This window comes from Mirounga leonina, unplaced genomic scaffold (assembly GCF_011800145.1).
Source record: "Mirounga leonina isolate KUSES-001 unplaced genomic scaffold, KU_Mleo_1.0 Mir_101595, whole genome shotgun sequence".
NCBI lineage: Eukaryota > Metazoa > Chordata > Mammalia > Carnivora > Phocidae > Mirounga > Mirounga leonina.
This window is the reverse complement of record NW_023270158.1, coordinates 18,745,520-18,772,706: the sequence shown is the minus strand read 5'-3', so window position 1 is coordinate 18,772,706 and position 27,187 is coordinate 18,745,520. Positions and strand designations below refer to the sequence as shown.

Below are 27,187 nucleotides of genomic sequence, written 5' to 3'. Positions count from 1 at the left end.
AATATCATAATACATAAATTTTGCCTGTATAACTCTTTATCTCTTTAGGTCTAGACTTTGAGTTCATGCATCAATGGCTATGAATTTTTTCTAAGGTACAGACTGTAGATTTCCAGGAAAGTTCACATTTTAAACTCTACTGCAGTGTGTACAAATGTCTAAACTATCATAGTTTCAGTAGTAATGACTATTAAATATTTTGTTTTTATTTTGGTACTTTGATAGCTTAGAATGATCAAAACTATTTTCCCTTTTTCATTTTCAAGTTTTTAACCAGTTAGGAACTTAAAACATGTTCATGTATAATGATGTATATATCAGAATCTTAGAGCTTTAGTGGTTTTTTGTCCAACCTCTAATATAACTATATACGCAGTTCAAATTTGAAAACTCATGAGATGTGGAGCTCATTACTTCCTATTGTATGATAATTAAATAAAATAATTAGATCTGGAGATCAATTAGGAAAACTCTACCACTAATGAAAACATACTTAGTAAAAAGGGAATCTCCCAAAATGGAAGCTCAACATCAATGATCCAAGATATCACAATGCAAATGCTTATGTCTATCCATGTGCAGTTTCAATGTGTCATAAAAATAGGATGATTAAAACAGTTACATATAAAAATGGCATCAAGGTGAAAATAAAACAAAAATTTGTTACTTGATTTTAAGAGAGACTGCTAAAAGGAATTAAGAATTTCAGTGTTAAATAAGTTTATATGGGGGCGCCTGGGTGGCTCAGTCATTAAGTGTCTGCTTTTGACTCAGGTCATGATCCCAGGGTCCTGGGATGGAGCCCTGCGTCTGGCTCCCTGCTCCATGGGAAGCCTGCCTCTCCCTCTCCCACTCCCCCTGCTTGTGTTCCCTCTCTCGCTATATCTCTCTTTGTCAAATAAATAAATAAAATCTTTAAAAAAAAGTAAGTTTATATGGAGAATAAGTTAAATCATCTTTCATGCTATTCCACAAAGAATATTGTAAGTGTTGAGGGAGGGTCGATTCTCCCAATATTGTAGAAAAAGTGCAGATACATTGGAATCAGGTTGTCCCAGGTTTAAGTCCTGCTACTTACTGCTCACATGACTTCACTTTCTGTGAATCTTGTTTTATTTTGCAATAAAATAGAATATTATTTCCTGGACTGCTGTTAGAATTTAAAGGGATAACATACATAAATATCAGTGTCTGGCTTATAATAACTGCTGAATTAATGTTAGATCCCTTTTCTACCTCTCTTTCACTGTTCAGAAACACCAATTTTATTTTTCAGATATACTGCAAACAATTTAGTATTCTAAGATTTTCTATCTGGTTGCTCACTTTGCCCTCCAGATATATACAAATGCACTCTGACGTTCTTCAACAAAGTACTGGATTGTCTCCTGGATCTTTCAACATAGACTCTTACTTTTTTTTCTTATTTCTTCTGCTTAGAGTGATAGTCTATCAATCCAGATTTCTCAAGAAGCCCTCTCTAATTAACAGTACCTTAGATTAATTGTATATTTTAAGTTTATTCAACACCTCTCTCTGTGAGTTTTATCATCATGAAACACTTTTAATTCAAGGTTTTCTTCTCCTGGATTATAGCTCTTTGAGGGCAAGGATTCAAGTTAACAGGCATTTCTATTGAGGACATTTTGCTTGTTATTCAGTAAGCTCTGTGCTTTAGGGGACAGAAAGGCAAATTAATTCAAGTTAGGTCAGATAACCAAAAGTTTAGTTGAAAAAATTAATATAAATAATATGTGAGTTAAAAAGTCATATGAACATTCAAAAAAAGAAAAATTATACTCACCGTTTTCATTTGACATAAGTCAAGATATTAAAAGACCCATTCTCAGTTGGAACAAGTTCACAATCAATGATGCAGCATAAAACAGCTAACTGAAATCCTTTTACTTTTTTTCTTAACTTGGGTTGCTGCTTAGATTTTTTTTCCAAAAAAGAAAGTGACTGTTTAGACTGACTTGAAATCATACTGCTTTGCACCCTGAGTCATTGTTGCAGAAACAGACAAAGAAATGGTAGGCTGTAATTTTTTTAAGGGGAAAAAGTAGATCCTTCCCTTGATGATGAATGAATATTGTAGTTATTTTATGATGCTCAAAGTCTTGTGAGAACAACGTGTGAGCACTGGAAATTTGAGAATCACTTGATAATCAATCTTGCAGGCACCCTGTTGCTTATGAAAAAGTAACTGCCATTACCACTGTAATTTGGCAAGGATTGTGAAGGGAAAGTCTGAGTATAAAAATAAATCTGAAGGATTACTATTTGGTCTTGCACATATAGCATCTAGTTAAAGTGGCAGAGAAACAGGAACAGTTCATTTTGTGTTCTTTTTGGAGTTCCAGGGTATCCCAATAAATAAGGCTGAGATGTGAAACCATGTTTCAAATCTAGGATGATGCAGACTATAAGATAAAATGAATTTCATTTGATTAAACAAGAAATAAATCATTTTCTAAAGAGATACATCATTCCAGAATGTTCCCAAATCATAGGACTTATTTAAGAATCTTTAGTAGAAACTCACAAGTCCTTTCTTATTTTAAAATAAATTCACTCCAATGAAAGTCTTCTGCAGAAAGTATTTGTGAAGAGAATATATTGGCTTTCTCTTGCTGCCACAAACTTACGGACTTAAAACAACATGATTTATAATCTTACAGATCTATAGCCCGAAACTCTCATGCAGGTCTCGTCAGGCTGAAATCTGTGTCAGTGGGGCTGCATTCCTTCCTGGTGGCTCTAAGAGCGAATCAATTTCCCTGTTTATTCAGGTTGTTGGCAGAATTCAATTCCATGTGGTTGTAGGACTGAGGCCCTCTTTTCCTTGTTCGTTATCAGTTAAAGGTCGTTCTAAGCTTCCCATCTTCCTTGGCTCATGACCCTCTTCCTTCATTTTCAGGATAGTAATAGCAATCTTCCCCTGCTTTCATTATCTCATTTTTCTGACCCAGTCTTCAAACTTTCTCTTTTACTTTTAAGGACTCATGTGATTACACTGGGCCCACTTGATTAATCTAGAATAAGTCCTTGAAATCTTTAAAATCTTATTTGCCAATTAAGGCAACATATTACAGGTTCTGGGGATTAGGGTATGGACTTTTTTTTTTTTTTTTTTTTTTTTAGAGAGGGTTATTCTGCCTGCTTACCACAGGGAGATAAAAGGATGCCAGATGTTCTCCCTCTGCTTTTCCTAAATTGCTAAGTGGGCATGCAGAAGCTTTGTTTATCACATGATTTGAGGAGATAAGTAAATGCTTAGAAAATGATCTACTTGTGTTGTTCAGGGTGGTTGATAGGCTATTGATTTTTATATGAAATCAGTTTATCTAGTGTTTATAACCATAGTTGGGTGAATGTGGGTGTTTCATTGGGGGGAGGTTGGGGAGTGAGGGAAAAAATCTAAAGCTCCTAGCTCAGGATTTTACTTTCCTTTTTGAAAAATTCTCCATATTTACAAGTTGGAAAAAAAATGCTTTAGATAAAAATAAGTAGTCTGTGAGTATGTTTGCTTATGCATGTACACTGAATGGGTATGGAAGCCAACAGAATTTGACATTTTTAGGTTCAGATATAATATTATTTGGTCTGAGATATTAGTTTTGTTTTAAAAAGTTAAAATAACTCTGAACATGTGGCACTAATTAAAAGACAAATTACATAACTGACTATATTTGTCTCCAAGATACAGCTTAACTTAGAGTGAGGATTGACTAATATTCTATTTACATTTAAATTAGGGCTAAGTATTTATATTAATATAGAACAAGACAAGGGCTTGTTTGTTTTCCTAATTTGTCTACTGGAATTCGGTACTAAATAATAATACACATTATCAGTTGTTAAGTCTGTCAAGGAAAGTAGTTTTTGTATGTGTGTGTTAATAGGCTTTCACTGGAAAAATTTTATGTTTTCTCTAAAACAAAAGTAATTTTATCTTATTTATACAATGCTCGCTAAGGTATAAAATCCTTAGAGGTTTGTGTCTAGTCATGTCAGAAAATCTGTAGTTGAAAAGTAGTTATAGTAAGGAATTACACTAGTTTTTAGAAAAACATTCAATAAACTTGAGCAGGTATTTTGCAAAATAATATGTGAAGTGAATCTTATTTCAACATATAATAGTTTAAGTAAAAATGAATGTTAGTCTTCAAGTACTGGTGAATAAAGAAGGCTGTAATTATGCTATGCACCAATGTTTCCTGAAATCTAAATTTCATAGGTGCTTTCTGTGAATCATCTGAACAGAATGAAAGGAAAAGAAGAAAAAAAAAGTCACAGAAACCCTTCAAGTGCGTTTTTTTCCTTGAATCTGAGCAGTGTGCCAATTAGTTTTTCAGAACATTATGTTAATGATAGTTAAATGGCTCATTTTGGGTTGTTCTCTTAGTGACAGAAAATATTAATCTGCTTAAATAATTGAACTTCAAAAACAGTTGAACCTCAGAATGCTAACCTAACGTTAGCATCTTTTGAAGTCATCAAAAAGAGAATAGAAGATCTCAAAAAATATGGCTCATTTTTTTTCTCCTTGTTGAAGAAAGGAAAGGGAAAGAAAAGATGGTATGTCTAATGTGCAACCCATATTAGACATTATAGTATGAAACATTTCTTCAGAGTAATTCCTTTCCATAGCTTCTCTGGAACAGTACATTTGCACGGCTTCTCTGAAAATTCCAGTTCAAGAAATTCTTGTAATTGTGATACAAAAAGAAAAGTTGTTGCTATCTAATGCTTAGAGACATATTATCTAAAGAAACATTCTGCACACCTCAGCTGAGGCTGCACAACCGGTTTGAGATCTTTGAGTTTTTCCACTTTTTAAAATAACTGAACTCAAAGGACATCTAAACTTAGTGTAAACCACAGTATGGACAGTGAAATTGTAGGTTAATGTACTTACTGCAGTACCCAAACCCCTCTAGTTGTGTGTGTGTGTGTGTGTGTGTGTGTATGGGAGGATAAGCCCTATTTCTATTCTCAAAGTCATAAAACTTTGCATAAAGTCCTCATCCCTACCTCAGAGATGGCAAAAACTATAATAAACAATCCCCCCCCATGTACAACACAGTAAATTTTAATGTCCCCCCTCCCCCACTTTGGGGAAGGGAGGTCACACCCACAATTTTGGAGACACCCTAAAGTTGACACTTTGGTATAGAAAGGATTTGGTCCTATTTCTTGCTGGCTTAGGATACTAAAAGGCACATAAAGTTGGTTGCTCAAACCCTCTGGACTGGGGTGGGGCAGAAGGTGTACAGGAAGGTGGTCTGGGACAGAAGGGCTGACCATGGGTGTGGGCTCAAGTACTTGTTGACAGAGATAGGTGATTCTGGGTGGCTGCTGGGGTGGCTGAGGGCAGCCTGAGCGCTCAGGCTGGGTAGATGCTGCTCTGGTGCCCATTGTCTGCCTAGTCCACCAACTCACTGATCTGGAACTATAGTTGGAGCTCCCTCTGGGCTCTCTCCACAGAGTCGCTGATGTGGATGCTGAAGTACCCCCCAAATCCCCCCACCATGGTGCTGGGGGCAGCCTCAGCTGAGTTGGTGTGTCCTATCATGGCCCTTGAGGAGCAGACCATGTTAGGGCTTTCCCCGACCATGGCCCCATGGGGCTGAAGCTCATGTGACTGATGAGGGCTGGGTAGAAGGTCTTCCTTTGCAGATCATGGTAGTGCTTGGCAAGGCTCTCTCTGGTGCCTGCAACATCTTCATTGCCACCAGCTTGAAGCCCTTCCTCTCCAAGTGTTGGATCACATCCCCAACGAACTGCTGCTGCACCCTATCTGGTTTCACTGCAACCAGGGTCCACTCCCGGATCCAGAAGGAACCTCTGGAGTTGGGGCATGCAAGCAGTCTCTGTAGTGCTGCACTCCCCAAGAGGCAGACCATGACCTCCGGCCTGCCCACAGGCTGCTGATGAGCACAGAGTGAGCGCAGTGGACAGAACCCCACACAGTCTAGTTTTAATTTGATTTGACAAAACATAGATGAGTTTGATACTTTCTTTCATTTAAATAATGAAATTAAACCAAACTTCCTTAGTTTACTTTGCCAATGTTATTTAGTATTGGTATCTGTTGAAGTCCATTATAATTACAGGTGGTTGATATTTAAATGGACATTATTTGTTAATGTAATGTGAAATATTGTTATTGTTAAGAAAAAAGCAGATTTGAGGGGTGCCTGGGTGGCTCAGTAGGTTAAGCGTCTGTCTTCAGCTCAAGTCACCATCCTGGAGTCTCCAGATGAAGCCCCATGTCAGGCTTCCTTCTCAGCGGAGAGTCTACTTCTCCCTCTCCCTCTGCCTATACCCCTGTTTTTTCACTCTCTCTCTCTCTCTCACACACACACACACACACACTCTCTCTCTCTCTCTCTAAAATAAAAAAAATCTTTTTTAAAAAGAAAGAAGCAGATTTGAAATAATACTCTAAGTACCTTTCTTAATGTCTTATTTTTAAATATCCCCCACCTCAATATAGGTATAACTGAAAGGGTTGTACCACCATAAGCATACATAAGAAATACTTTCCATTTGAGAGGACCATATGGTTCTTGTCACTTCTCTTAGTAATGTGTTCTATCACACTGATTGATTTGAGAATGTTGAACCACCCTTGCATCCCAGGGATAAATCCCACCTGGTTGTGATGGATAATCCTTTTAATGTACTGTTGGATCCTATTAGCTAGGATCATGTTGAGAATTTTGGCATCCATAATCATCAGAGATATTGGTCTATAATTCTCCTTTCTGATTGGGGTCTTTGCCTGGTTTTGGGATCAAGGTAATGTTGGCCTCATAGAATGAGTCTGGAAGCTTTCCTTCTGTTTCTATTTCATGAAACAGCTTCAGGAGAATAGGTATTATTTCTTCTTTGAATGTTTGGTAGAATTCCCCAGGGAATCCATCAGGCCCTGGACTCTTGTTTTTTGGGAGGTTTTTGATCACTGCTTCAAGCTCGTTTCTGGTTACTGGTCTATTCAGGTTGTTGATTTCTTCCTCTTTCAGTCTTGGTAGTTTATAGGTTTTCAGGAAGGCATCCATTTCTTCCAGGCTGCTTAATTTATTGGCATATAGTTGTTGATAATAATCTCTAGTAATTGTTTTTATTTCCTTGATGTTAGTCGTGATCTCTCCCCTTTCATTCATAATTTTATTAATTTGTGTCCTTTCTCTTTTCTTTTGGATAAGTCTGGCCAGTGGTTTATCGATCTTATTAATTCTTTCAAAGAACCAGCTTCTAGTTTCGTTGATTTGCTCTACTGTATTTCTGGTTTCTAATTCATTGATCTCTGCTCTAATCTTAATTATTTCTCTTCTCATGCCTAGCTTAGGCTTTATTTGTTCCTCTTTATCCAGTTCCTTAAGGTGTAAAGTTAATTTAGGTATTCGGGATTTTTCTATTTTTTTGATTGAGGCTTGGATGGCTATGTATTTCCCCCTTAGGACCACCCTTGCAGTATCCCCTAGGTTTTGGAACTGATGTGTTTTTATTCTCCTTGGTTTCCATGAATTGTTTAAGTTCTTCTTTGATTTCCTGGTTGACCCAAACATTCTTATGCAGGATGGTCTTTAGCTTCCAAATGTTTGAATTTCTTCCAAATTTTTTCTTGTGATTGAGTTCCAGTTTCAAAGCATTGTGGCTTGAGAATATGCAGGGAATAATCTCAATCTTTTGGTATTGGTTGATGAAATTTTGGCACTTTGTCAAGATAAAAAGCTTCTGCACAGCAAGGAAACAGTCAACAAAACAAAGAGGCAACCCACAGAATGGGAGAAGTTTTTTACAAATGACACTACAGACAAAGGGCTGATATCCAAGATCTATAAAGAACTTGTCAAACTCAACACCCAAAAAACAAATAATCAAGTCAAAAAGTGGGCAGAAGACATCAACAGATACTTCTCCAAAGAAGACATACAAATGGCTAACAGACACATGAAAAAATGCTCAAAATCATTAGCCATCAGGGAAATTCAAATCAAAAACACATTGAGATACCACCTTACACCAGTTAGAATGGTAAAAATTGACAAGGCAAGAAACAACAAATGTTGCAGAGTTTGTGGAGAAAGGGGAACCTTCTTACACTGTTGGTGGGAATGCAAGTTGGTACAGCCACTTTGGAAAACAGTGTGGAGGTGCCTCAGGATGTTAAAAATAGAGCTACCCTATGACCCAGGAATTGCACTCCTAGGTATTTACCCCAAAGACACAGATGTAGTGAAAAAAAGGGGTACCTGCACCCCAATGTTCATAGCAGCAAAGTCCGCAATAGCCAAACTGTGGAAAGAGCCGAGATGCCCTTCAACAGATGAATGGATAAAGAAGATGTGGTACATATATGCAATGGAATATTACTCAGCCATCAGAAAGGATGAATACCCAACATTTGCATCAACATGGATGGAACTGGAGGAGATTATGCTAAGTGAAATAAGTTAAGCAGAGAAAGACAATTATCGTATGGTTTCACTTATTTGTGGAACATAAGGAATAGCATGGAGGATAGGAGAAGGAAGCGAAAAATGAAGGGGGGGAAATCAGAGGGTGAGATGAACCATGAGAGACTATGGACTCCAGGAAACAATATGAGGGTTTTAGAGGGGGGTGGGGTTGGGGGGATGGGTCAGCCAGATGATGGGTATTAAGGAGGGCATGTATTGCATGGAGCACAGGGTGTTATATGCAAACAATGAATCATGGAGCACTACATCAAAAACTAATGATGTACTTACTGTCTGGTGACATAACATACTAAAAAAAATTAAAAAAATAAAATATTTAAAAAAAAGGAATACTTTCTACTACCATATTTTAACCATAAAGAGTTATGCTTTTCCCTTGGGATGCCTCAATGGCTCAGTCAGTTGAGTGTTGGATTCTTGATTTCCACACAGGTCTTGATCTCAGGGACTTGGGATGGAGCCCTGTGTTGGGTTCCATGCTCAGTGAGAAGTCTGCTTGAGGATTCTCTCTCTCCTTCTCTCTCTGCCCCTTCCCCTACTCTCTCTCTCTCTCTCAAATAAGTAAATAAATCTTAAAAAAAAAGAGCTATGTTTTTCCCGATCTATCTTTTAGACTTACATAAACACAGGGGGAGGGTTTCCTCTTCCACATGTAAAGATCTTGGAAGTCACTTCTCCATCCTAATAACAAGTAAAAACTGAACAGAATGAAAAATTAACAACTCTCAGATCCATAAAAGATGGCAAGACATTGGGCAAATTACTGCCCTCAACATTGAAGAGACAAAGGAGAGGCAAATAGATGGAGTCACAGCTTACCAGAGCCGAGACTCTCAAGCAGAAGCCACCATGGGAACCACTGCAGGGTTAGGAAAACTTGAACTGAAACTGACAAGTTGCTAAAAGCTCCGAGTAGGTAACTCCAAGAGCTTAAAATTCTAGGGGGATCCAGTCCTAAAGGAGATCCACAATATTGTGAAATTTATCTCCAGGAGCTTGAGTAGGTTCCCACAGTAAATATCAGAGAAATATTCCCTCCTACTCTGGCAGTGGTTGGAGGGAAGGAAGGGTTTTGAAATATGCCCCAGCCCTCTGTTCTTCTTGACAAGGCCTGCTTTCAAAGGAAACTAGTTACCCAGAGCCTAACTTGCTGGAGCATTATCACAGCCTAACTGATCTGGTAGGAGGGAAATATCCAATTCCAGCCCACTGTAGTCATCCTGTCATTCCTAAGGGTGGAGAGAAAAAACTGAGAAACTCTTATAAAGTCCATAGTCCAGAGATACAGGCTCACAAATAGACTGAGACCTAATCGTGGGATGGTAGAATGCTTCCCATTCCCTCACACCTTACCACCAATTTGCTAAAGGCTAAGTTATACCTGTTCCTTTCTCTTTTTTACATCTTGTTTGGCTATCAGGAAAAATTAGAAAGCATACTAAAAGGCCAAAAATATAATTGGAAGAGACAGAGCAAGCATCAGAACCTGACATGGGAGGAATGTCAGAATTATCAGACCAGAAATGTATAACCATCATGACCAATATGTTAAGAGCTCTAATAGATAAAGTAGACAGCATGCAAGAACAGATGCAAAATGTAAGTAGAAAGATGAAAATCCTGAGAAAGAACCAAAAATAAATGGTAAAGATTTTTTTTTAAACTATATTAAAAATGAGGAGTGCCTTTGATATGCTTATTAGTAGACTGGACAAAATTAAAGAAAGACTATCTGAAATCAAGGATATAGCAATAGAAACTTTGAAGACTGAAAAGCAAAGAGCACAAAGACTAAAAACAACCAGAATATTCAAGGACTGTGAGAGAACTATTAAAGGTGTAACACACACAAATGAGAATGCCATAAGGATAAGAAATTGAGAAAGGAACAGAGGAAATACTTGAAGCAATCATGACACAGAATTTCCTCAAATTAATGTCAGATACCAAATCACAGATCCAGGAAGCTCAAGAACACCAAGCAAGAAAAATCCTCAAAAAACTTTATGTAGGCAAATAATTTTCAAACTACAGAAAATCAAAATAAAGAAAAAATTCTCCAAGAAGCCAGAGGAAAAAAAAACACCTTACCTATAGAGGAACAAAAATAAGAATTACATCCAACATCTCAGAAACCATACAGGCAAGAAGAGAGTAGAGTGAAATATTGAAAATGTTGAGAGAAAATACACACCAACCTAGAATTCTGTACTCTGCAAAATTATCCTCCAAGAGTGAGGAAGTAATAAACACTTTCTCAGACAAACAAAACTTGAGGAAATTTGTTGCCAGTAGACCCGCCTTGCAAGAAATGATAAACGAACTTCTTTAGGGAAAAGGAAAATAATACAGTTTAGAAATGCAGATCTACACAAAGTAAGAAAGAACATCAAAGTAGGAATAGGAAGGTAAAATAAATTTTTCTTATTCTTAATTAACAGACAACAGTTTGTTCAAAATAATAACACCAACAATGTATTCAATTATATATGCTTAGGTATATACCTTATGAATATATATGCTTATGTATACTTGAATGACAGTAATGATACAAGGGACAGGAAGAAGTAATTAGGATTATTTTGTTATTATAACATTATTCATGAAGTGTGAGTATACACTTATTGGAAAGTGGACTTGGATTAGCTGTAAATGTATATTACAAACTCTCTAAGACAAACACTAAAGAAAATAAAAGAAGAACAATAAAAACAACAGCAACCACGACCAATATGCTAAGAAAGGAAAGAAAAGAAAATCATATAAAATACATCTTTAATGAACATAGGTTTTCAATTTTGATAAATTTGAATTTGTAATTTTTTTCTTTATTTCTAGGGCTTTTTGTTTTCCATAAGAGAAGCTTCCAGTCATAAATATAATATACTTTTTTTTCTTTTAGAAACTTAAAATTTTTATCTTTTATAATTATACTTATGATCCATCTTGTATTAATTTTTTTGTCTCTAGTCTAATGTAGGGTCAAGGTTCATTGTTTCCCATAACTATATAGAGTTTTCCTAGCAATATGTAATAAGTGTTGAAGACTTTCTTTCTTTGAATCTTTTTGGTATCTATATCAAAAAGATATATATGCAGTTCTACTTCTGTGCTCTCTATTCTGTTTCATTGTTCTATCTAGTGTTATGCTGGAACTGCACTGTTTTAATTGCTGTAGATTGAAAATGAGTCTTAATACTAGTAATATGAATCCTACACCTTGATCCTCCTTTTTCAAAATTGTTTTGGCTATTCTGTGTCCTTTGCTTTTCCAAACAAATATAAGATTCAATTTGTCAAATGCTAAAAATTGGTTGTGGAGCTTTTGACTTGGAATTGTATTGCAGTGATGGATAAATTTAGGGGGAGTAAAATTTTTTTAATATTTATTAATTTATTTATTTGAAAGAGAGAGAGAGCACACATGAGTGGTAGGGGCAGAGGGAGAGGGAGAGAGAACCTCAAGGTGACTCCATACTGAGCATGGAGCTCAACGCTGAGCTCGATCTCATGACCCCAAGATCACACCCCAAGCTGAAACCAAGAGTTAGGACACTTAACTGACTGCATCACCCAGGTGCACTGGGGGAATTAAATTTCTTAACAGTACTGCCTTCTAATCCACAACACAACTCTCCATTTCTTTAGATTTTCTTTAATTTTTCTCAGCATTGTTTTCTAATTTTCAGTGAAGATTCTTATACTTCTTTATACTTATTAATAAATATTTCATTATTTGAAATTGTCAGAATTTCATTTAAAAATTTTAAAATTGATTTCTGCTATTGCAATTGATTTTTTGTATAGACATACCTTGTTTTATTGTGCTTCACTTTATTGTGCTTTGCATATTTTGCATTTTTTACAAGTTGAAAGTTTGCAGCAACCTTGCATTGAGTAAGTCTATCAGCATCATTTTTCTAAGAGCATTGGCTCACTTTGTGTCTTTATGTCATATTTTGGTAATTCTGACAATATTTCTAACTTTTTCATTATTATTTTTATATTTATTATGGTGATCTTTTATCAGTGATTTTTAATACTATGATGGCAATTGTTTTGGGGTGCCACAAATTGCACCTGTATAAGACAGAGAATTTGATGGTAAATGTTGTATGTGTTCTGACTGCTCCACCTACTGGCTGTTTCCTCATCTCTCTCCTCTTCAGGCCTCCCTGTTCCCTGAGACACAACCTATTGAAAGGAGCTCAATTAACCCTACAATGCCCTCTAGGAGTTCAAGTGAAAGGAAGAGTCACATGTCTCTCACTTTAAACCAAAAGCTAGAAATGATTAAGCTTCATGAGGGAGACATGTCAAAAGCCTAGGTAGACCAAAAGCTATGCCTTTTGTGCCAAGCAGTTAGCCAACTTCTGAATGCAAAGGAAGACTTCTTAGAAGAAATTAAAAGTGCTCCTCCAGTGAACACAGAAATGAAAAGAAAGTGAAACAGCCTTGTTTGGGATATATATAAAGTTTCAGTGGTCTGGATACAAGATCAAACCAGCCACAACATTCCCTTAAGCCAAAGCCTAATCCAGAGCAAGGCCCTGACTCTCTTCAGTTCTGTGAAGACTGAGAGAGGTGAGGAGGCTGCAGAAGACAAGTTGGAAGCTAGCAGAAGTTGGTTCATGAGGTTTAAGGAAAGAAGTCATCTCCATAACATACAAGTACAAGTCAGTCAGCAAGTGCTGATGGAGAAGCTGCAGCAACGTATCCAGGAGACCTAGCTAAGATAATCATTGAAGATGGCTACACTAAACAACAGATTTTCAGTGTAAACAAAACAGCATTTTATTGGAAGCAGATGCCACTTAGAATTTTTATTGGAAAAAAAATGCCATTTATCTAGAATAGCTAGAGAGGAGAAGTCAGTGCTTGGCTTCAAAGTTTCAAAGGACAGGTTGACACTCTTGTTAGGGGCTAATGCAGCTGGTGACTTGAAGTTGAAGCCAATGTTCATTTACCATTCCAAATACCCTAGGCCCTTAAGAATTACGCTAACTCTACTCTGCTTTGTTCTATAAATGGAACAACAAAGCCTAAATGACAGCACATCTGTTTACAACATGGTTTACTGAATATTTTAAGCCCACTGTTGAGACCTACTGCCCAGAAAAGAAGATTTCTTTCAAAATATTACTGCTCCCATCCAAGCCACTCTGGAAAACAGTATGGAGGTTCCTCGGATGTTAAAAATAGAGCTACCCTATGACCCAGCAATTGCACTACTGGGTATTTACCCCAAAGACACAGATGTAGTGAAAAGAAGGGGTACCTGCACCCCAATATTCATAGCAGCAATGTCCACAATAGCCAAACTGTGGAAGGAGACAAAATGCCCTTCAACAGATGAATGGATAAAAAAAGATGTGGTACATACATACAATGGAATATAATTCAGCCATCAAAAAGGACAAATATCCACCATTTGCATCGACATGGATGGAACTGGAGGGGATTATGCTAAGTAAAATAAGTCAAGCAGAGAAAGACAATTATCATATGGTTTCATTCATATGTGTGACATAAGGAATAGTGAGGAGGACCACAGGGGTAGGGAGGGAAAACTGAATGGGAAAAAATCAGAGAGGGAGACAAACCATGAGAGACTCTGGACTCTGGGAACCAAACTGAGAGTTACAGAAGGGAGGGGGTTGGGGGGATGGAGTAACTGGGTGATGGGTGTTAAGGAGGGCATGTGTGGTGATGAGCATTGAGTGTTATAAATAACTAATGAATCACTGAACACTACATCAAAAACTAATGATGTACTATATGCTGGCTAACTGAACATAAAAAAATAAATATAAAATCAAAATAAAATAAAAAATAGGTCTTGTTTAAAAAAATTAAAAAATAGCTTCTGGGGAAAAAAAACAAAAAAACCCCAAAATATTACTGCTCATTGACAATACACCTGGTCCCCTGACAGCCACGATGGAGATGTACAATGAGATGAATGTTTTCATGCCTGCTAACACAACATCCATTCTGCAGTCTATGGATCAAGGACTAATTTTGACTTTCAAGCCTTATTCTTTAAGAAATACAGTTTGTAATGCAATAACTGCCATAACTAGTGATTCCTCTGATGGATCTGGGCACAGTAAATTGAAAACCTTCTGGGAAGGATTCACCATTTTAGTTGCCATTAAGAACATTCATGATTCATGGGCAAAGGTCAAGATAGCAACATTATTAGGAGTTTGGAAGAAGTTGATTCCAACACTCATGGATGACTTTGATGGATTCAAGACTTTACTGGAGAAAGTAACTATGGATGTGGTAGAAACAGCAAGAGAACTAAAATTAGGAGTAGAGCCTGAAGATGGGACTGAATTACTGCAACCAAATGACAAAATTTGAATGGATAAGGAATTGCTTCTCATGGATAAGCAAAGAAAGTGGCTTCGTTTTTTTTTTTTATTTTTTATTGTTATGTTAATCACCATACATTACATCATTAGATTTTGATGTAGTGTTCCATGATTCATTGTTTGCGCATAACACCCAGTGCTCCATGCAGAACGTGCCCTCCTCAATACCCATCACCAGGCTAACCCATCCTCCCATCCCCCTCCCCTATAGAACCCTCACTTTGTTTTTCAGAGTCCATCGTCTCTCATGGTTTGTCTCTCCCTCCGATTTCCCCCCCTTCATTATTCCCCTCCTGCTATCTTCTTCTTTTTTTTTTCTTAACATATATTGCATTCTTTGTTTCAGAGGTACAGATCTGTGATTCAACAGTCTTGCACAATTCACAGTGCTCACCATAGCACATACCCTCCCCAATGTCTATCACCCAGCCACCCCATCCCTCCCACCCCCCACCACTCGAGCAACACTCAGTTTGTTTCCTGAGATTAAGAATTCCTCATATCAGTGAGGTCATATGATACATGTCTTTCTCTGACTGACTTATTTTGCTCAGGATAACACCCTCCAGTTCCATCCACGTCATTGCAAATGGCAACATCTCATTCCTTTTGATGGCTACATAATATTCCATTGTGTATATATACCACATCTTCTTTATCCATTCATCTGTCGATGGACATCTTGGCTCTTTCCACAGTTTGGCTATTGTGGACATTGCTACTATAAACATTGGGGTGCATGTACCCCTTCAGATCCCTACATTTGTATCTTTGGGGTAAATACCCAGTAGTGTAATTGCTGGATCGTATGGTAGCTCTATTTTCAACTTTTTGAGGAACCTCCGTACTGTTTTCCAGAGTGGCTGCACCAGCTTGCATTCCCACCAACAGTGTGGGAGGGTTCCCCTTTCTTCATGTCCCTGCCAACATCTGTCGTTTCCTGACTTGTTAATTTTAGCCATTCTGACTGGTGTGAGGTGGTATCTCATTGAGGTTTTGATTTGGATTTGCCTGATGCCGAGCGATGTTGAGCACTTTTTCATGTGTCTGTTGGCCATTTGGATGTCTTCTTTGCAGAAATGTCTGTTCATGTCTTCTGCCCATTTTTTGATTGGATTCTTTGTTCTTTGGGGGTTGAGTTTGAGAAGTTCTTTATAGATTTTGGATACTAGCCCTTTATCTGTTATGTCACTTGCAAATATCTTCTCCCATTCTGTCGGTTGTCTTTTGGTTTTGTTGACTGTTTCTTTTGCTGTGCAAAAGCTTTTTATCTTGATGAAGTCCCAATAGTTCATTTTTGCCCTTGCTTCCCTTGTCTTTGGCGATGTTTCTAGGAAGAAATTGCTGCGACTGAGGTTAAAGAGGTTGCTGCCTGTGTTCTCCTTTAGGATTTTCATGGGCTCCTGTCTCACATTGAGGTCTTTCAACCATTTGGAGTCTATTATTGTGTGTGGTCTAAGGAAATGGTCCAGTTTCATTCTTCTGCATGTGGCTGTCCAATTTTCCCACACCATTTGTTGAAGAGACTGTCTTTTTTCCATTGGACATTCTTTCCTGCTTTGTCGAAGATGAGTTGACCATAGAGTTGAGGGTCTATTTCTGAGCTCTCTATTCTGTTCCATTGATCTATGTGTCTGTTTTTGTGCCAGTACCATACTGTCTTGATGATGACAGCTTTGTAACAAAGCTGGAAGTCTGGAATTGTGATGCCGCCAGCTTTGCTTTTCTTTTTCAACATTCCTCTGGCTATTCAGGGTCTTTTCTGGTTCCATACCAATTTTAGGATTATTTGTTCCATTTCTTTGAAAAAAGTGGATGGTATTTTGATGGGGATTGCATTGAATGTGTAGGTTGCTCTAGGTAGCATTGACATCTTCACAATATTTGTTCTTCCAATCCATGAGCATGGAACGTTTTTCCATTTCTTTGTGTCTTCCTCAATTTCTTTCATGAGTATTTTATAGTTTTCTGAGTACAGATCCTTTGCCTCTTTGGTTAGATTTATGCATAGGTATCTTATGGTTTTGGGTGCAACTGTAAATGGGATGGACTCCTTAATTTCTCTTTCTTCTGTCCTTTTGGTGTATAGGAATGCCACTGACTTCTGTGCATTGATTTTATATCCTGCCACTTTACTGAATTCCTGTATGAGTTCTAGCAGTTTTGGGGTGGAGTCTTTTGGGTTTTCCACATAAAGTATCATATCATCTGCTAACAGTGAGAGTTTGACTTCTTTGCCAATTTGGATGCCTTTGATTTCTTTTTGTTGTCTGATTGCTGTGGCTAGGACTTCTAATACTATGTTGAATAGCAGTGGTGATAGTGGACATCCCTGCTGCATTCTTGACCTTAGGGGGAAAGCTCTCAGTTTTTCCTCACTGAGAATGATATTCGCTGTGGGTTTTTCATAGATGGCTTTTGTAATATTGAGGTATGTTCCTGAAAAACTCTGAAGAGTTTTGATCAAGAAAGGATGCTGTACTTTGTCAAATGCTTTTTCTGCATCTATTGAGAGGATCATATGATTCTTGATCTTTCTTTTGTTAATGTATTGTATCACGTTGATTGATTTGCGGATGTTGAACCAACCTTGCAGCCCAGGGATAAATCCCACTTGGTCGTGGTGAATAATCCTTTTAATGTACTGTTGGATCCTATTGGCTGGTATTTTGGTGAGAATTTTTGCATCCGTGTTCATCAAGGATATTGGTCTGTAATTCTCCTTTTTGATGGGGTCTTTGTCTGGTTTTGGGATCAAGGTAATGCTGGCCTCATAAAACGAGTTTGGAAGTTTTCCTTCCATTTCTATTTTTTGGAACAGTTTCAGAAGAATAGGTATTAATTCTTCTTTAAATATTTGGTAGAATTTCCCTGGGAAGCCATCTGGCCCTGGGCTTTTGTTTGTTGGGAGATTTTTGATGACTGCTTCAATTTCCTTAATGGTTTTAGGTCTGTTCAGGTTTTCTATTTCTTCCTGGTTCCCTTTTGGTAGTTGATACATCTCTAGGAATGCATCCATTTCTTCCAGGTTTTCTAATTTGCTGGCATAGAGTTGCTCATAATATGTTCTTATAATTGTTTGTATTTCTTTGGTGTTGGTTGTGATCTCTCCTCTTTCATTCATGATTTTATTTATTTGGGTCATTTCTCTTTTCTTTTTGATAAGTCTGGCCAGGGATTTATCAATCTTATTAATTTTCTCAAAGAATCAGCTCCTAGTTTCGTTGATCTCTTCAACTGTTCTTTTGGTTTCTATTTCATTGATTTCTGCTCTGATCTTGATTATTTCTCTTCTCCTACTGGGTTTAGGCTTTATTTGCTGTTCTTCTCCAGCTCCTTTAGGTGTAGGGTTAGGTTGTGTATTTGAGACCTTTCTTGTTTCTTGGGAAAGGCTTGTATTGCTATGTACTTTCCTCTTAGGACTGCCTTTGCTGTATCCCAGAGATTTTGAACAGTTGTGTTTTCATTTTCATTGGTTTCCATGAATTTTTTCAATTCTCCTTTAATTTCCTGGTTGACGCATTCATTCTTCAGTAGGATGCTCTTTAGCCTCCATGTATTTGAGTTCTTTCTGACTTTCCTCTTATGATGGACTTCTAGTTTCAAAGCACTGTGGTCTGAAAATAGGCAGGGAATGATCCCAATCTTTTGGTACCGGTTGAGACCTGATTTATGACCTAGGATGTGATTTATTCCTGAGAATGTTCCATGGGCACTAGAGAAGAATGTGTATTCTGTTGCTTTGGGATGGAATGTTCTGAATATATCTGTGAAATCCATTTGGTCCAGTGTGTCATTTAAAGTCTTTATTTCCTTGTTGATCTTTTGCTTAGACAATCTGTCCATTTCAGTGAGGGGGTTGTTAAAGTCTCCCACTATTATTGTATTGTTGTCGATGTGTTTCTTTGCTTTTGTTATTAATTGCCTTGTATAGTTGGCAGCTCCCATGTTAGGGGCATAGATATTTACAATTGTTAGATCTTCTTGTTGGATAGACCCTTTAAGTAGGATATAGTGTCCTTCCACAGCTCTTATTACAGTCTTTGGTTTAACATCTAATTTGTCTGATATAAGGATTGCCACCCCAGCTTTCTTTTCATGTCCATTAGCATGGTAAATGGTTTTCCACCCCCTCACTTTCAATCTGGGGGTGTCTTTGGGTCTAAAATGAGTCTCTTGCAGACAGCATATCGATGGGTCTTGTTTTTTAATCCAATCTGATAGCCTGTGTCTTTTGATTGGGGCATTTAGCCCATTTACATTCAGGGTAACTATTGAAAGATAAGAATTTAGTGACATTGTATTGCCTGTAAGGTGACTGTTACTGTATATTGTCTGTGTTCCTTTCTGGTCTATGTTGCTTTTAGGGTCTCTCTTTGCTTAGAGGACCCCTTTCAATATTTCTTGTAGGGCTGGTTTTGTGTTTGCAAATTCCTTTAGTTTTTGTTTGTCCTGGAAGCTTTTTCTCTCTCCTTCTATTTTCAATGACAGCCTAGCTGGATATAGTATTCTTGACTGCATATTTTTCTCATTTAGTGCTCTGAATATATCCTGCCAGTCCTTTCTGGCCTGCCAGGTGTCTGTGGTTACGCCTGCTGCCAATCTAATGTTTCTACCATTGTAAGTTACATATCTCTTCTCCTGAGCTGCTTTCAGGATTTTCTCTTTTTCTCTGAGACTCGTAAGTTTTAGTATTAGATGTCAGAGTGTTGACCTATTTTTATTGATTTTGAGAGGGGTTCTCTGTGCCTCCTGGATTTTGATGCCTGTTTCCTTCCCCAAATTAGGGAAGTTCTCTGCTATAATTTGCTCCAATATACCTTCTGCCCCTCTCTCTCTTTCTTCTTCTTCTGGGATCCCAATTATTCTAATGTAGCTTTGTCTTATGGTATCCCTTATCTCTCAAATTCTGCCCTCGTGATCCAGTAGTTGTTTATCTCTCTTTTTCTCAGCTTCTTTATTTTCCATCATTTGGTCTTCTATATCACTGATTCTCTCTTCTGCCTCATTCATCCTAGCAGTTAGCACCCCCATTTTTGATTGAACCTCATTAATAGCCTTTTTGATTTTGACTTGGTTAGATTTTAGTTCTTTTATTTCTCCAGAACGGGTTTCTCTAATAACTTCCATGCTTTTTTCAAGCCCAGTTAGTATCTTTAAAATCATGATTCTGAACTCTAGGTCCGACATCATACTAATGTCCATATTGAGTAGGTCCCTGGCAGTTGGTACTACCTCTTGTTCTTTTTGTTGTGGTGATTTTTTCTGTCTTGTCATTTTGTCCAGAGGAGAATAGATGAATGAGAGAACGAAATGCTAATAGGGTAACAACATCCCCAGAAATATACTCTAAACAAATCAGAAAAGACCTGAAACCAGGGGAAAAAAAGGGAAAGAAAGAAAAAAGAAAAAGAAAAAGATAAAGATAAAAACAAACAAAAACAGAACAAAACAAAAAAAACAGAATATGATCAAATATGATCAGGCTGGTGCATAGATCAGTGCCACACACTAGATTTTGGGTGTATTTTGCTCTGTTAGAAGAAAGTGCCTCCCAAAATTTTAAAGAAAGAAAAACTTATATATGTACAAAAATAAGGGTTGATATGACGAAGGGATGGAATATGACTGTAAAGATGAAAATTATAAAAGAATTTATAATAGGAATTGATAAGAAGTTGTTCGAAAAAAAGAAGAGGTTTAAAAAAAAAAAAAGAAAAAGAAAAGGGAGAGAATGTAATCAGGCAGGAGACTAGAACAAAGCCATACAGAAGAGATTTAGGGTATATTTTGATCTGTTAGAAGAAACTGTATCTCAAAATTTGAAAGAGAGAACAACTTATATATATATATGCCAAAAATAAGGGTAGCTACTATGAAGGGATAGATTATGACTCTAAAAATTAATTTTTTTTTTAAAAAAAGAGATTGATAAGATGTTGGTTGAAAAGGGAAAAAGAAAAATTCAAAAAAGAAAAGATAGTTAAAAAAATTAACTTTGAAAGACTAAAGAATCATGGTGAAAAAGCCATGAATTCTATGTGCAGTATTCCCCTAGTGCTGGAGTTCTGCCATTCTCATTGATCGGTAAACTTGGTCTTGGCTGGCTGTTCTTGCTGATTTTCTGGGGGAGGGGCCTGTTGCCCTGGTTCCCAAATGTCTCTGCCGGAGGCAGAATTGCCCCACCCTTGCCAGGTCCAGGTTAAGTAATCTGCTCAGGTTTGCTCTCGGGAGCTTTTGTTCCCTGCATGCTTTCCATACAGCTTTGGAGGACAAGAGTGAAAATGATGGCCTCCCAGTCTCCACCCCGGAGGAGCCAAGAACTTGGGGCCCCATTTGTCAGTGCACCCCCCGAGAAAAGCAGCGTATCACTCCTGGCTCCGGCCGCACTCCGTGCTCCCCCGGCCTATGACCCAGTGTTTCTATCTCTGGCACAGGACCCTGTGTGGAGTCTCCAAACCCAGCAGATCCCTGCCATGCACTCCCGCGCTGGTCCTTCCGGGGGAGGAAGGGGAGTCTCCCCGTATCTGCCACTTGTTGTGTCCCTGCTGGAGGAGCAGTAGCCAGACTGTGCTGCGGATCATGGTTTATGGCAACCCCGTGCTGAGAGCCCATGTCTCAGCTCTGTCTCTGCAGCCGGCTTCCCTGCTGCGATACCTGGGAGCTCTGCCACACTCAGTCACCCCCAGTCTTTCTGTGACCCCGAAGGTCCCGAGACCACACTGTCCTGAGAGGGTTCCACCCCCCGCTTAGCCACTGGAGTGACATCCCTCAGTGGAGCAGACTTCTAAAAGTTCCGATTTTGTGCCCCGCGGCTCTATCACTTGCCAGAATCAGCCAACAGAGGCCCCTCCCCCGCCGTCTATTCTTCCGAATATCGCCTCGGATTCACTTCTCCTCACATTCTACCTTCCAGAAAGTGGTCGCTTTTCTGTTCAGAGAGTTGTTGCTATTCTTTTCTTTGATCTCCTGTTGAGTTCATAGGTGTTCAGAATGGTTTGATCCCTATCCAGCTGAATTCCTGAGACCAGAGGAAATCCAGGTCTCCTATTCCTCCGCCATCTTGCTCCAAGAAAGTGGCTTCTTGAGTAGTGGCTTCTACTCCTGATGAAGATACTGAGAAAATTATTAAAATGACAATAAAGGATTTAGAGTATTACATATACTTAGTTGCTAAAGCAGTAGTAGGGTTTGAGAGGATTGACTCCAATTTTGAAAGTAGTTCTGTGGGTAAAATGCTAAAACCCAGCCCAGCCTTCAGCAGCCACCACACTGATCAGTGGGCAGCCATCAACATCAAGGCAGGACCCTCCACCAGCAAAAAGATTACAACTCATTAAAAGCTCAGATGATGATTAGCATTTTGTACCATAAAGTACTTTTTAATTAAGGCGTGTACATTGTTTTCTAGACATAATGCCTTTGCACACTTAATAGACTACACTGTAGTGTAAACATAACTTTTATATGAACTGGGAAACCAAAAAGTTCATTCGGTTCACTTTATTCCAATATTTGCTTTATTGCAGTGGTCTGGAACCAAGCCTACAATATCTCCGAGGTATGCCCATATCTTTTATTCTTGTCATATGATCTTGTATCCTGTGACTTTGATTCTTTCATTTATTAGTGCTAGTAAATGTTTGGTATTCTAGATTCCTTGGGGTTTTCTACATAAAAGTTTTGTGAACAGAGACCATTTTATTTCTTTCATTGTAATATATATGCCACATTTTTTCTTTATTGGACATCTACAGGCTCCAGTAAAATATTAAATAAATATATTGAGAATGATATTTATGCCTTGTTCCCATTCTTAGGGAGAAAATATTGAAAAATTCATCTTTGAGTATAATACTAGTTGTGTGTTTTCACAGATGCTATCATCAGTCAATCATATTGAAGAAGTTTCCTTCTATTTCTACTTTTGAGCGTTCTCACCATGAAGTTATTGAAATGTATCATATGCTTTTTTTATGCATATCAAAATGTTCATTTGGTTTTATCTGTTATTCTGTAAATGAAATAATTACATTGACTGATTTTTAAGTGTTAAACTAGTCCTTTTTTCTGGAATAAATCTCTGCTTACTATGATATGTTATCTTTTTTTCTTTATTGATGGATTTGTTCTGTTGATATTTTGTTTATGACATTTGCATGTATGCTCATAAAGGATAAAAGACTGCAAATTTTTGTCTTTTAATACATTTGCCAGAATTTGGTAACAGGCCTACCTGGCCTTTTATAATGAACTCAGGAACGATTTCTCCTTTGCTGTTTTCTGACAGAACTTCTAAGATTTGTCTTATTTTAGCCTTAAATAGTAGATATAACCAATTAATCCATTTGGGATTACATTTTTCTGTGTGAGAATATATATTGTTATTCACATATGACTTATTTAATAAATTTGGCTATTAAGGTCTTATATTTCTTGTCATGTCAATTTTGATAAATTGTATATTTTAAATAATTTCTCCAATTTATATCTAAGTTGACTAATTTATTGGAATAAAGTTTGTAATATTTACTTATTATTTTAAGTTGGTAGAGTCTGTAGTGGTATCTTTTTTTCCTTGTTACTGGTAATTTGTTTTTTCTTCTTTTTCTTGATAATGTTCTTATAGTTTTATGAATTTTATTTGAATTTTTAAAGAACTAAAGTTTGAGTCTCTGAACATTTCCATTGCTGGCAACTTTTTGTTTAAGTGGCTCTTTTTCTTATCTTTATTATTTCCTTCTTTCTATTACATTTGGGCTTAGTATAATCTTTATTTAGATAAAACATGTCTTCTTAAAAAATTTTTTTAGATTTTATTTATTTATTCATGTATTTAGTTAGTTAGTTAGTTATTTGTCAGGGAGAGAGCACAAGCAGGGCGAGTGGCAGGCAGAGGGAGAAGTAGGCTCCCTGCTGAGCAAGGAGCCCGATGTGGGACTCAATCCAATTCCAGGACCCTAGGATCATGACCTGAGCCAATGGTAGACACTTAACTGACTGAGCCACCCAGGCATCCCAAACATGTCTTCTTTTTTAAAAACTATATTCAAGGCTATACGTTTTCTCCTGATGCTTGTTTTTGACTTCATTCCACAAATTTTGATATGTTATCCTTTCATTATAAATCACTTACAGGATTTTTAAATCTTTTTCTTGTGTTTTGGTTTTTGAAGAGTTTGGAAAGTATTTAATAAATAGTTGTATATTTTCTAAATACCTTATTTTTATTGACTTGTACTCTAATTCCATTTTGGTCACAGAACATATGGCCTAATAGCTCAAACTTTTAAAATGCATTGAGATTTGTTTTATGATTCAGCATATTTTTAATCTTGGTAAAAGCTCCTTGTGCACTTGGTGATAGGCTGATGTAAAAGGCAATGTCCATTAATGCATGTCATTCTGATGTATTTTGAGCATTATATTTCCTACGTATTTTAAATATCTTTGAATTTTTAAGCAGTATATATATTATCCTCCATGTTCAAGTTGATATTGGTATGTCTGACCTGATCTCTAGATATTTTAAAATGTGTTGTTCTTTTATATGCTCATATTTTGTTCTGTTCCATGCTTCTCATGTTTTTTCTGATATTCATATTGATGTATTTTCATTTTTATGCAGCACACTGTGAGTGATTGATATCAAATTTTTCTAGTGAAAAATTGCTCAGTAGACTGTATTATAATAATAATTATAACAACTTCAAAATATACTATGTAAAAAACTCCCTATGCTGAGATGTTGAGTCAGGTGGCAAAACTTAAATTTAAGCCAAAATGGTTCCTCATCTTAAAATTATACTTTCAAAAATTGAAATCTTCTCATAATAATTTTTGTTGGTACAGCAGATTGCTATTGGTAATCCCTTATATCCATATACATTTGCAATTCCTGACCTCTCTTGCAGTTAAATTTGTCACATGACTCATTTTGACCAATGGATGTGAGCAGAAGAGACTTTGGGGCTAAAATGTTCAATTATTTGACTTGCCTCCACGGTCTTCTCTCTCTTTGGCCTGGAAAGACATCACAAGACAACTCATAGGCCACAATACAGCCAACTACAAGGTGGACACAGCCTTTACCACAAACAATTCTGACATCAATAAGACATAGATGTCTTTCTTTTAAAGTAATGAGATCATTTGTAATATAATTCAGCTAGGTTTGGAGGGTGTTTTATTATATTAAATCTGTAAATTTTCATAATTCTATAATGCTGTCTTCTGTAGTTATAAGAAAATATAGCAACTCAGCTTATAAAATATATTTCCATATTATATTTTGTTTTTATCTTAAAACAACACAGTGAACTGCAAGATACTATATATAAAGGTAATATATCTTTATTATTTATTTATTTATTTTAAAGATTTTATTTATTTATTTGACAGAAAGAGAGAGAGACAGACAGCACAAGCAGAAGGAGAGGGAGAAGCAGCCTCCTTGCTGAGCAGGGAGCCCAATGTGGGGCTTGATCCCAGGACCCTGGGATCATGACCTGAGCTGAAGGCAGACACTTAACCGACTGAGCCACCCAGGTGCCCCTAAAGGTAATATATTTTTAAAACACACTGAATGTATTGTTTGATAAACGTTAAAAATTACTCATTTTGTATGATCATAAAGACTGAGGCTTTTGTTTATATAAATCAGAATGAGATTTAGTGTGTCCTCCCTAAATGTTAACAATTATATTATCTTCTCAATCCTATAAAATAAAGAGTTAGGATTTTGCATACTCAGCTTATTTATTTTTAATCCACTTTATTTTTGTGTATAGTATAAGAAAATGGTCCAGTTTCATTCTTTTGCATGTAGCTGTCCAGTTTGCCCAGCACCATTTGTTGAAGAAACTGTCTTTTTCCCCATTGTGTATTCTTGACTCCTTTGTCAAAGACTAATTGACCATATAATCATGGGTTTATTTCTGAACTCTCTTTTCTGTTCCATTGCTCAATATGTCTATCATTGTGCCAGTACCATACTGTTTTGATGACTACAGCTTTGTAGTATATCTTCAAATCTGGGATTGTGATACTTCCAGTTTTGTTCTTCCTCTTCAAGATTGCCTTGCTTTTGTGGTTCCATACAAATTTTAGGATTATTTGTTCTAGTTCTATGAAAAAGGCTGTTGACATTTCAATAGGGATTGCATTAAATCTGTAGATTACTTTGTGTAATATGGACATTTTAACAATATTTGTTCTTCCAATCCATGAACTTGGAATATCTTTCCGTTTGTTTGTGTTGTCTTCAATTTTTTTCTTCAATATTCTATAGTTTTCAGAGTATAAACCTTTCACCTCCTTGGTTAAGTTTATTCCTAGGTATTTTATTGTCTTTGGTGTATTGAAAATGGGATTGTTTTCTTAATTTCTTTTTCTGCTACTTTATTATTACTGTATAGAAATGCAACGGATTTCTGTATATTGATTTTATATCCTACAACTTTACTGAATTCATTTATCAGTTATAGTAGTGTTTTTGTGGAGTCTTTAGGGTTTTCTATATATGGTATAATGTCATCTGCAAATAATGAAAGTTTTATATCTTCCTTTTCAATTTGGATGCCTTTTATTTCTTTTTCTTGTCTGATTTCTGTGGCTAGCACTTCAAGTACTATGCTGAATAAAAGTGGTGAGAGTGGACATCCTTTTCTTGTTCCTGACCTTAGGAGAAAACTCCCAGTTTTTTACTATTCACTATAATGGTAACTGTTGGTTTTTCATATATCCCTATTATTATGTTGAGGTATATTCCCTCTAAACACACTTTGTTGAGAATTTTTATAATAAATACATGTTATACTTTGTCAAATGCTTTTTCTGCATCTATTGAAATGATCTTGTGGTTTTATCCTTTCTCTTGTTGATATAATTTATCATGTTGATTGATTTTCGAAAATTGAAGGACCCTTGCATCCCAGGAATAAATCACACTTGATTGTAGTGAATGTTTTTTTTTTTTTTTTTTAATGTATTGTTGGATTAGGTTTGCTAGTATTTTGTTGAAGATTTTTGCATCTATGATCAGAGACATTGGACTGTAATTGTCATTTTTGTAATGTCTTTATCTGGTTTTGGTATCAACATAATGCTGGCCTCATAGAATGAATTTGGAAACTTTCTTTCTTCTACTTTTTGGAATAGTTTGAGAATAGGTATTAACTCTTTAAATGTTTGATAGAATTCACCTGTGAAGCTGTCTGATCCTGGACTTTTCTTTGTTGGGATTTTTTTTGATTAATGATTCAATTTCATTGCTGGTAATCAGTGTGTTCAAATTTCTATTTCTTCCCGATTCAG

At 36.8% G+C, this 27,187-nt stretch overlaps 2 pseudogenes; one reads left to right on the top strand and one right to left on the bottom strand.

The window, feature by feature from the left end:
- Nucleotides 1–5,389: 5,389 nt before the first annotated feature.
- LOC118006406 lies at nt 5,390–6,026 on the bottom strand (annotated as a pseudogene).
- Nucleotides 6,027–12,627: 6,601 nt separating this feature from the next.
- On the top strand, nt 12,628–22,231 carry LOC118004769 (annotated as a pseudogene).
- The last annotated feature ends 4,956 nt before the right edge of the window (nt 22,232–27,187 follow it).